An 8,935-nucleotide genomic window follows, 5' to 3' on the forward strand; every position below is an offset into this window, starting at 1 on the left:
ATATAATTTTTTAACACTTAATGTTTACCTTTGAATCACCTCAACACTTTTCTGATAATACACACTTTCCACCATTGTTCAGGTTTTCTGTATGTCATAAATTAGTTTTCTGCTTGTATTTGCATCCTAGTATAAATTTTTCTGTTCCACATTTCTGCAGACTAGTAATCAGTCAATTTTTATTTATTTATTTATTTATTTATTTTTTGGTCTTTTGAACACTCACATGTGTAAATCTCTCCCCATCTTTCCCCCCTGCCCATCACTCCCTCTGTCCCATATTATGATTTAATTTTCTCCAGTACCTGACTCACCCTGTGGTCCTTGAATTAGTGCAACAATAAACGTGCTTACGTTCACTTATATTAGCTTCATCTTGTGTGCAACATCTTCTTTTGCAAAGCTGTGCACAAAGCTGTAGACATTATTTTTAACGTTGTTTTATTTTATGTCCCCTTTTTTACTTTTCCATACCTTCAAATAAGCTGCAACTGTTTCAAAGATATTTTATCCTTTTTTTCACGTTCAGTTTCCTCATTTTTTGCAATGACTTGACTGCAGTTTATGCAGCGTTGTAACCTGTTTTGTCCATCAACAAACTTTTGTTTTGCGTTTGTGAGCTTTTCCAATTGCGTGAGATAGTCAAGGATTTTTTTTTCTCATCTTACTCAAGTCTTTGATTTGTTCTAGCAATGGGGCTCATTACCCAGGGTGCCAGTTTGTAAGGGATAGTGCAAGTATTTAAAAAAATGAAATGATCAGTTGTCTCAGATAAGGATTTTATTGCAACTAGCATAACCAGTTGAATCAACCTGGCCATCCTCCAAACATTGTCAGAAAATGTAGCTGTACACTTGAAGAGGCTAATGATGAAGTTTGTATTTAAATTGCAGATTTCTATTTATTCTGTTTGTAAAAGGAACATGATGTGAATTAAATCATCTTTGGTTCAAAATGTAATCTGCATTGTCAGACCTCGGTTAGATCTGTTATGTTTCTTTATATAATCCTCATTTTATGTGTGACATGGAAAATAGCATTTTCATGCTTTTCCTTGGAATTGAGTGAACCATGAAAACAACAGATAAATTGCAAAGCATATCCTAGATTGTGTAAAAGCTCGGTTTTCATTTGGGAAATCTGAAATCTATTTGTCAAAAGAAAAAGAATGGGTATCTGTAAGGAGGAGGACTCACCCAGGGCACCATTAATGCAAGAACCACAGCTGGAGAGATTATTTAACTTTGAGTCATTTGACATTCAAGTGATATTCCTTGAGGGTGTATTCCCTTTTCTTTCATATCTTAAAAACATATAATTAAGTGATTTGCTCTTGCTGTTAGAACTTCACAGCCAGTCTTAAGCTGCAGGCCGACAAACTTAAATAAGTGCAGTGTGAGCAGCACAGCTTGACTGAAAACCCAGACAGTGAAGGATTTATAAGCTTAGGAGCTGGATGCTTAGTCTCAGGTTTTGGTGCAGACACCACAGTAACTAATTTAAGGATAAAAGTTGGACAAATTTGTTGACTTCCTCCTTCTAAAGGATTCCCCTTTATCCCTGCAGCTTTGAACAAAGGCTCACTGAGTGATGCTCTGTTAACCACCAACTCTCATGCAAACCTCATGCTAACAGCTACTGTTTGTGTTTCATTACTAAGAGTGTTTGACAATTTGAGTTCTTTGAAACCTGGTTCAGAGAATTCCCGAGGTTCAGTCTGAGACCAAAGCTGCAGCTTCCATGAACATTTGTTCCTGTAAATCAAACTGCTGCGTCCTTTTATGTTTACAGGAGGTTTTATTTGAGCCCTGAACTCTTTCTTTACACCTGTGATGTGCATTTTAAACATAAAACGGATTCTTTTGGACCTTCACGTGTCTGTTGACTTCCACTTTTCTTTTATTTTCCATGTATTTAGGTGAAGCACTTCAAACTAATATAATGCAACTGCAGAAATTCACCATGACTCAGAATGACAGGATAAAAGCAGTTTAAGTACACAAAATATTTCCTGGCACTTACTCAGTAATTTCCAAGCATTAGAGGGTAAACTCGTTGTGAATGTGCCATTCATCTGTACTGTAACATCAAATTATTATTATTATTATTATTAGTATTATTATTATTATTTTTCTCTCCCAGGATGTCGAGTCTAGAGGAAATTGGTGGATCAGCTTGTTTTCTAAGTGTTTTTAATGTGTCATCCTGTCACAGCATGGTCACCTACATGTGGGAATTATGTTGTGTACATTTTGTAACTGGAAGAAAAAATCCCATATTTTTTCTACTGAGATTAAAACTGTAAAACTGTATTTAGATATTTACCAAACTGTGCAGAGCAACTGGAGATGTAGGATATTTTGCTGAAACTGTAAAATAAAAAGGTTTATATATTTGGAGGAAATTTAGTCTCTCTTGTGTGTTTTATAAAATAAATTACAAAGTGAAATCCAACACGACTTCATTTAAAGGGATATCTTAGATTATTTCAAACTGGGGTTCTGCTGGGCTGGGTGTCATCAGTATCTTATCTTCGCTGAGATTAGATTTCCTGTTAACAGAAAATAAGAGACGAGACAAAACCAGTCAATGCACAACACTTTAGAAAAAAGTATATCTATTTATAGGGACACACCAGATCCACCCTTTGAATCTGCCATATAGTGACTGAAAAGTTTTTATGTCCAACCCGACAGCGTTGCCTACATGGTAAACAGGATGAAAACTAAAAGCAGGAATGTTTCTGTCGGGTCGTTTGCCACAAGTGCAATAAAATAAGATGTCAGTAATTTAACAGTAATTTCTCATTAGCAGATATAGAAAATGTGTGAACAACCATGATAATCATATATTTTGTCACTTTTCCACCACAACAGTAAGCATCAATTTCATAACTATTAAAGCAACATTTTAAATTCATAAAAAAAATAAGTAAAATGAAAATAATGGAAACATTGTTTCCCAATGTCACTAGATGTCTTAGATGACATTGTTGTGAATTTTCTCCTTCATTGTGCAGACCTGATTTGCCTTCAGTCAGTCAGTCTGTGACATCTCAACAGCAGAGACCAGAGCAGCAGGTGGACGAAGCGGCTGCTCATTCCTGCTGCCATCGTGTTTCCTAAATAACTCTGCCGGCGACGTCTGGTGCCCACAGCTTCCTAATTTCCTTCTCTTGTCGCTTCTTGTTGCTGGCTTTGTATCATTTTAACCGCTTCTGCAACCGATGGTGCAAAAATGCACTTTCCACCGACGTTAATCCCATAATCATATTTCCCTCTGCAGGCCTGGTAACTCTGATAGTTTCCCAGTTTTCTGTGATTCATTCTTCGCCCGGCCATTATTGCTTTTGCAATTCGTTTCTCGCTCAGCTCGTCATGGTGACTCTGACAGAGAGCGTTCTGGGTTTGGGTGAACATTTTATAGCTTCTGTCTTATTGGAGCTTTGACATGATTACACAGTCTCAGTAAGCATGGTGCTGGTGCTATAAAGTCCTAATTAAAATGTGTCTGGATTTCTTTTCCTCTTTTGCAATTGCAAATGTGAGTGTCCTAGACTTTAATCAGCAAAGGTTAAGTTTCTCCATAGACCAGTGGTTTTTTTCCCCTTTCATATTTATTCCCAGTTAATTACCAAATAATCAGCATTCCCTCAGACTCATGAGCTGTAACTAGGACAGAGATCAGGCTATTACATTAGCACAGTCTTCCATTAAAGATCTCCATTAAGTTTCTTTATTAGGCTCGGCACCATTATAAAAGAGTAAAAGGCAATCCAATTGTCTCCCATAATTCACTCACTCTGTGGCTCTCTACGGGTCGACACATCACTATGATTGCTCAGCATAAAAGGGAAGATGCTCCAATGACAGTTTGTTTATGTCGCTCCGAGGCGCTGGGCTGCCGGTTGACTTTATTTTGAGATTGTGACCATTTTGAGGTATTACTTTGGATTCTGTTCTGTTGTCACACAAGAGACTTGAGAAGGAAAAAATGAAGGTGTGTGAAGGAAATAATTACACATTTCCTTACAAACCCAACTACAGTAAAATGAACTTAGCTTTCTTCATTTGTCCATATTTCCCTTGAAAGCAGCCAGAATTTATTGTAATCTTTAAAAATCTGATCAGTAATTATCTGGTATTTCAGAGTCTTTCAAAGTTTTTCCTTGGACTTTGGGTTACTGACATATTGCCAATATAATTATGCCAAATTATGTTCATATGTGGGTTCTCTTCAGGTACTCCAGATAATTTCCAAAGTCCAAAATCATCACTGCTGAGTTAAAAGGTCAATCTGTCCTGTGTGTGTCTGTATGGCCCTGTGATGAACTGGTGAACTGTTGTACCCTGCCTCATTTTTTGATGGAGGTCTTCTATTGTCTTACAGCAGTGGTCCTGTTACCCACAGTGGTCTCAAACTCCAGTCCTCAAGGGCTGTTGACCTGTGACTTTTAGATGTCTCTCTGCTTCAGCACACTTAGCTCCAATAGAAGCTCATTAGCAGAGACTTGTAGACGTTAACTGTATAGAAGTGAGGCAGTTTCACAATTTAATTCAAACGTGTAAGACAAGGGACACGTCTAAAAGTTGACCACTGGCCTACAACAAGGCCAGTGGTCTTGTGGTCTTCACTACTGGCAAATGACATTCCTTTTGTCACTGGACCACATTGGATTCCTGGGTCAATACATTTGCATCCATGGTGACTAAAGTGGAACTTCGTCTCACTACAGAATGCAGTTCCAACAGGAAGGACCAGTTACTGGAATGCTTTCTTCTAAAAAGCCACGGCTTCTTCAAGGACTTGCACAAGGTTTTTGGATTCTGCTTTCTATGAAGAACCAATTCAAATACCACCATGATCTGAACCTTGTTATTGTCATTGTAAATGTGGAAGATGTCCAAAAAAAAGTTTGACTAATGCAGCTTTGACCAGGCTGTGTTCTGTGTCACAAATGTCTTCCAGGGATGGCACTGCTCACAAGTGTCTTTGCACCAAACCAGTAAACTCAGAACTACATCAATGTTTATGAGCACAAAGAAGATATGTTTTCTCTGTCTGGAAAAACAAAAATCTGCAGAAAAAGGTTATTTTCTAGCCTTAGTCTGTTTCCTGCAGACTTTTGTGTGTTCAGTTGCTGCCATCACCCTACATCATTCTCATTCTCCTGGATTCAAATATATTGGTGAAAAGGCAAATGTTAACCTTTGCTTCTAAAAGAGCAAGTCAAACTCATTCATATCATGTTATTTTTTGTTCTTATTATGTTGTCCGTAGGAAAGGTTGCTAGGGATTTCTGGGGTTTGTGCCATTTTAAAAGCAGGCACTTCTCAACTTCACATTGATTTACTATTAAAGGGAGATGTTTCACTCACAAGGACCTTTCAGGAATGTCAACCACAAAAGTGACAAAATGCACCACTCGCTAACAGGAAAGTTCAGAAAGTCTTCAACTTTAAGAGACTTTGCTTGGACAGAAGATCCAGTCAGACACCTAACTTACAAGTTATTAGAACTCTCCCACTTTTTCAAATTGAGTGAAATAGCTCCCCTAATGAGTTGGGAGGATATTCATTCCTAATGAGGGTGTCATAGGTCAAAGCTGATCTCATCAGTACAGTCAATTTTGCAAAATTCCTAATTTTCTATATTTTACTTCCAATGTGGGAAGTAAAATATTCCAATGTTCCAAAAGTTTAAAATTGTATATGCATTTGTTACAAAAGTCAGGATTTTTACATGCTATTCATGTGCTCCACATAGATTTGAGGCCCTGAAATGTCTTCTGACCTCCACTTCACTGGCAGGTATTATGATTCAGAAATGTCAGTAGATGTTATGGTAGAAAAGCCCCTGTGAATTTTGTTGGGATCAACTGAAGAGATGAAGACTCAGACTGAGTGATTTCACAAAGGTTAAGGGATGTAAGAGTTGACAGAGGGAAGTGATCAGTTGGATAGATGAGCAGTGAGGAATGTCAGGAGTTGAGGATGAAATATGGAAGGGTCAGTGATGGAGGCATGGAGAGGCAGGATGAATGATAGTGGCTGGGGTGAAGGAATGAATGAGCACAAAGTGAGTGATGAAGGAACTTGTAATGAGAGATGAGAAGAACAAAATAAATGAAGATTGATAGGAGTTGGATGAGAAATGAGTGGGATGAAGAGAGAGGGGTTGAGGTCAGTGTTTGAGATGAGGGACATGGGAGGAAGGGTTGAGAGGGACCAATGGGATGAAGGTGAGGAATGAGACGGTGAAGAGGTAGGGAGGAACCACATTTAACTGAACAGCTAAAGTGAAAAAGACCCTGAAGATTTCAAGTCCACTTAAAGATTGTAAAGTGTTGTTGCTTCTAAGGTAAATGTGAATATTTATAATCGTCCTGCAGTCTCAGTAGGTTTTTTCTTTTGCTTTAATCTTTACTAAAGGAGTAAAGTCTGGTCCACTTGTCAGAATTATTCTACACACCTGGTTCTGTTTAACCAGGAACTGATAAATGTCAATACAATATGTTAAAACAGTTGTAGTAAATAAATAATTGAACTTTGCTTATATGGCACATTTCAAGATAAAAATCACAAAGAGCTTCAACAAACAAAACATCTGTGATATTTTTTATTGTCTGGTCAACTGAGGTCTGAATGTAATTCTGGTAAATGGGATCCAGTTCGTAAACGCAGCTGTTCCAGTGTGTGTGTCACACACCCAGCTTCACTCAGACTGACATGTGCTCTTGAATGTATGCAAAACGCTTGAAAAGAACTAAACAAAAAGTACTTGAACAGCCACACTATTTATTTATTTTTTTTATTTTTTGCCTTATACTTTGCTAACTTTGAAAACAGTTAGCATACTTAGCTTCCCCTAAATAAATTCTTCTGGATTCTCAAGCGCTAATTAGTTGACTGTTTTGTAAACTTTCAATTGAACAAAGTTCAACATCTGTGTTGACATTTTGGTTTTTGACTTAATTCTTCAAGTAGTTAGACTTTTATATTCATGCTCTTATTTTGAAGAGAGAAGACTATTTATACAGTCCCTAACTTTATTTCAAAGAAGAAATATGAGGGAAGAAAGTAAAACACTGACAGTAGAGAACATGAAATAAATATAAATGAAATAGAACATGGAAGTTATAATGTTAAATTGGGGCTTGATGACTCAAGTCTTTCAAGAGGACAATTTGAGTTGAAGTTAATGCGTTAGCATTGGCTCCTGCTTGTTGCTGTAGTGCTTTAGCGTTGGCGTAAATGTTACAAATTAGTGCTTTAGGGTCAGTGCAGCTAACTTTTTTTGTTTTTGGCTATATGTGATGTTACTCTGGATATTTTCAGTTGGGTTCAAAGTTTTGCTTTTTTTTAAAAAAAATTCTCAACTTCAGATATGCAGATTAATTTCACCGTTTGTGATCTACACGTCTGAAAGCAATTAAAATAAAAAAATTTGTTGGTTCATAATATTATCTCCTTTGTTTCATATGAGTTTCTCATTTAGTTTGCACTCCCAGCTTTTCAGAGATTCTCAATGCATTTTGAAGAAATCTTTGCCACACTCATTTGTACACAAGGAATTTACCTCCAAGCAAAGACAATAGACAACTAATGTTAAAGTCTTTACCATTCCCAACATAAAAAAGGGAAGTTAACCAAACAGTTACTGAAAAAAATGTCTAATCCTAAAGTCCAAGAATATCAAATCATCTCCAAAGGTTGTTACTGATTTCCACTGCTGCTGTTGAACAGTTCAGCTCCAAGGTGAGACAAGAAAAGTGAGTTTTATCTCTTGGCATTGATTTAACAAAGGTCAGAGCATTTATTTATAGAATCATTATAGTCTCTGAAATAGTGATGCAGAATTGATTTTATTCTTTCTGCAGCCTCTGATTGATGAATGGGGCCCATTGTGGATCTCATGCTCTGGCCGGAGCGTCCGTGCTCGGTCAGGGATACAAAGAGCAGTCTCCTCTGATTCCACATCGATTATTCCACAGCTTTGCAGAGAGAAATGACAACAACATTCATCACCGTCTCTGTGACTAAGAAACAACTGAGTTGAAAACATTCTCTGGTGGAAGTTGTGAACGCATTATTGAGTCTTAGCCTGATAAAAAGTTAGGAAACTGGCTTTCTGTGAACCTTTTTAGTCTTCACAAGAGATTTGTGCTTTTCTTCAAACATAAAAAAATGAGACTGCATTGTTTTTGTAGTTTTTGTCTGAGTTTATTTTAAAACCTGAATTTGGTGAATTTTGACTTTAGTGTTGGCCAATTATCTGTGAAATCATCAAACCTCACGTCTATATTTCTATATTTTTTTTGTTGCTATGAGTTTTTATGACTGAATAACTGGGTGATTTGGGGGTAATTTTGAGCCAAGATCCATTCATTTAAAATACTCCCAATGTGTTTAGACAGAGTCTGAATCAAATTCACTTCACAATTCTGTTAGTCTAAATTAATAGTAAAAACAGTGTTTTGTTGCAGAGCAGCACCGGTGCAAAGATTGAGCCTGCAATTTAACTAATGGAAACAAATCAGGATGTGGATGAGTTGTGTTTAGAATTGGTTGTGTTTTTGATGAGTTTAGCAGCAGGTGTGGAAGTAAATCATCCAGGCAGACATGCCAGCAGAACATTTCTCATTAACTCCATCCAACAAACTCCAGAGATTTAAGCAAAGCATTGCTGCCACAAGTATATGCTCTCACTTTATTTTTTAGGCTACGTCTTGAAGTAAAGCTGTAGGTTTGCATATTTTAGATATTAATTCTGCACAGAGTCATTCAAGCTGTTCTCTGCTGCACTTTGGTCATACATGTGTCAGTCCTGTGGTATCTCTGGAGGAGCAGCAGAGATGATCCTGAGGTGAGAAAGTCTTTTAATATGACATACACTGTTTGGCACAAAAAAAAAAGATCACCACCAGGATTTAATT

Source organism: Poecilia formosa, unplaced genomic scaffold (genome assembly GCF_000485575.1).
Source record: "Poecilia formosa unplaced genomic scaffold, Poecilia_formosa-5.1.2 Scaffold332, whole genome shotgun sequence".
NCBI classification, from domain to species: Eukaryota; Metazoa; Chordata; class Actinopteri; order Cyprinodontiformes; family Poeciliidae; genus Poecilia; species Poecilia formosa.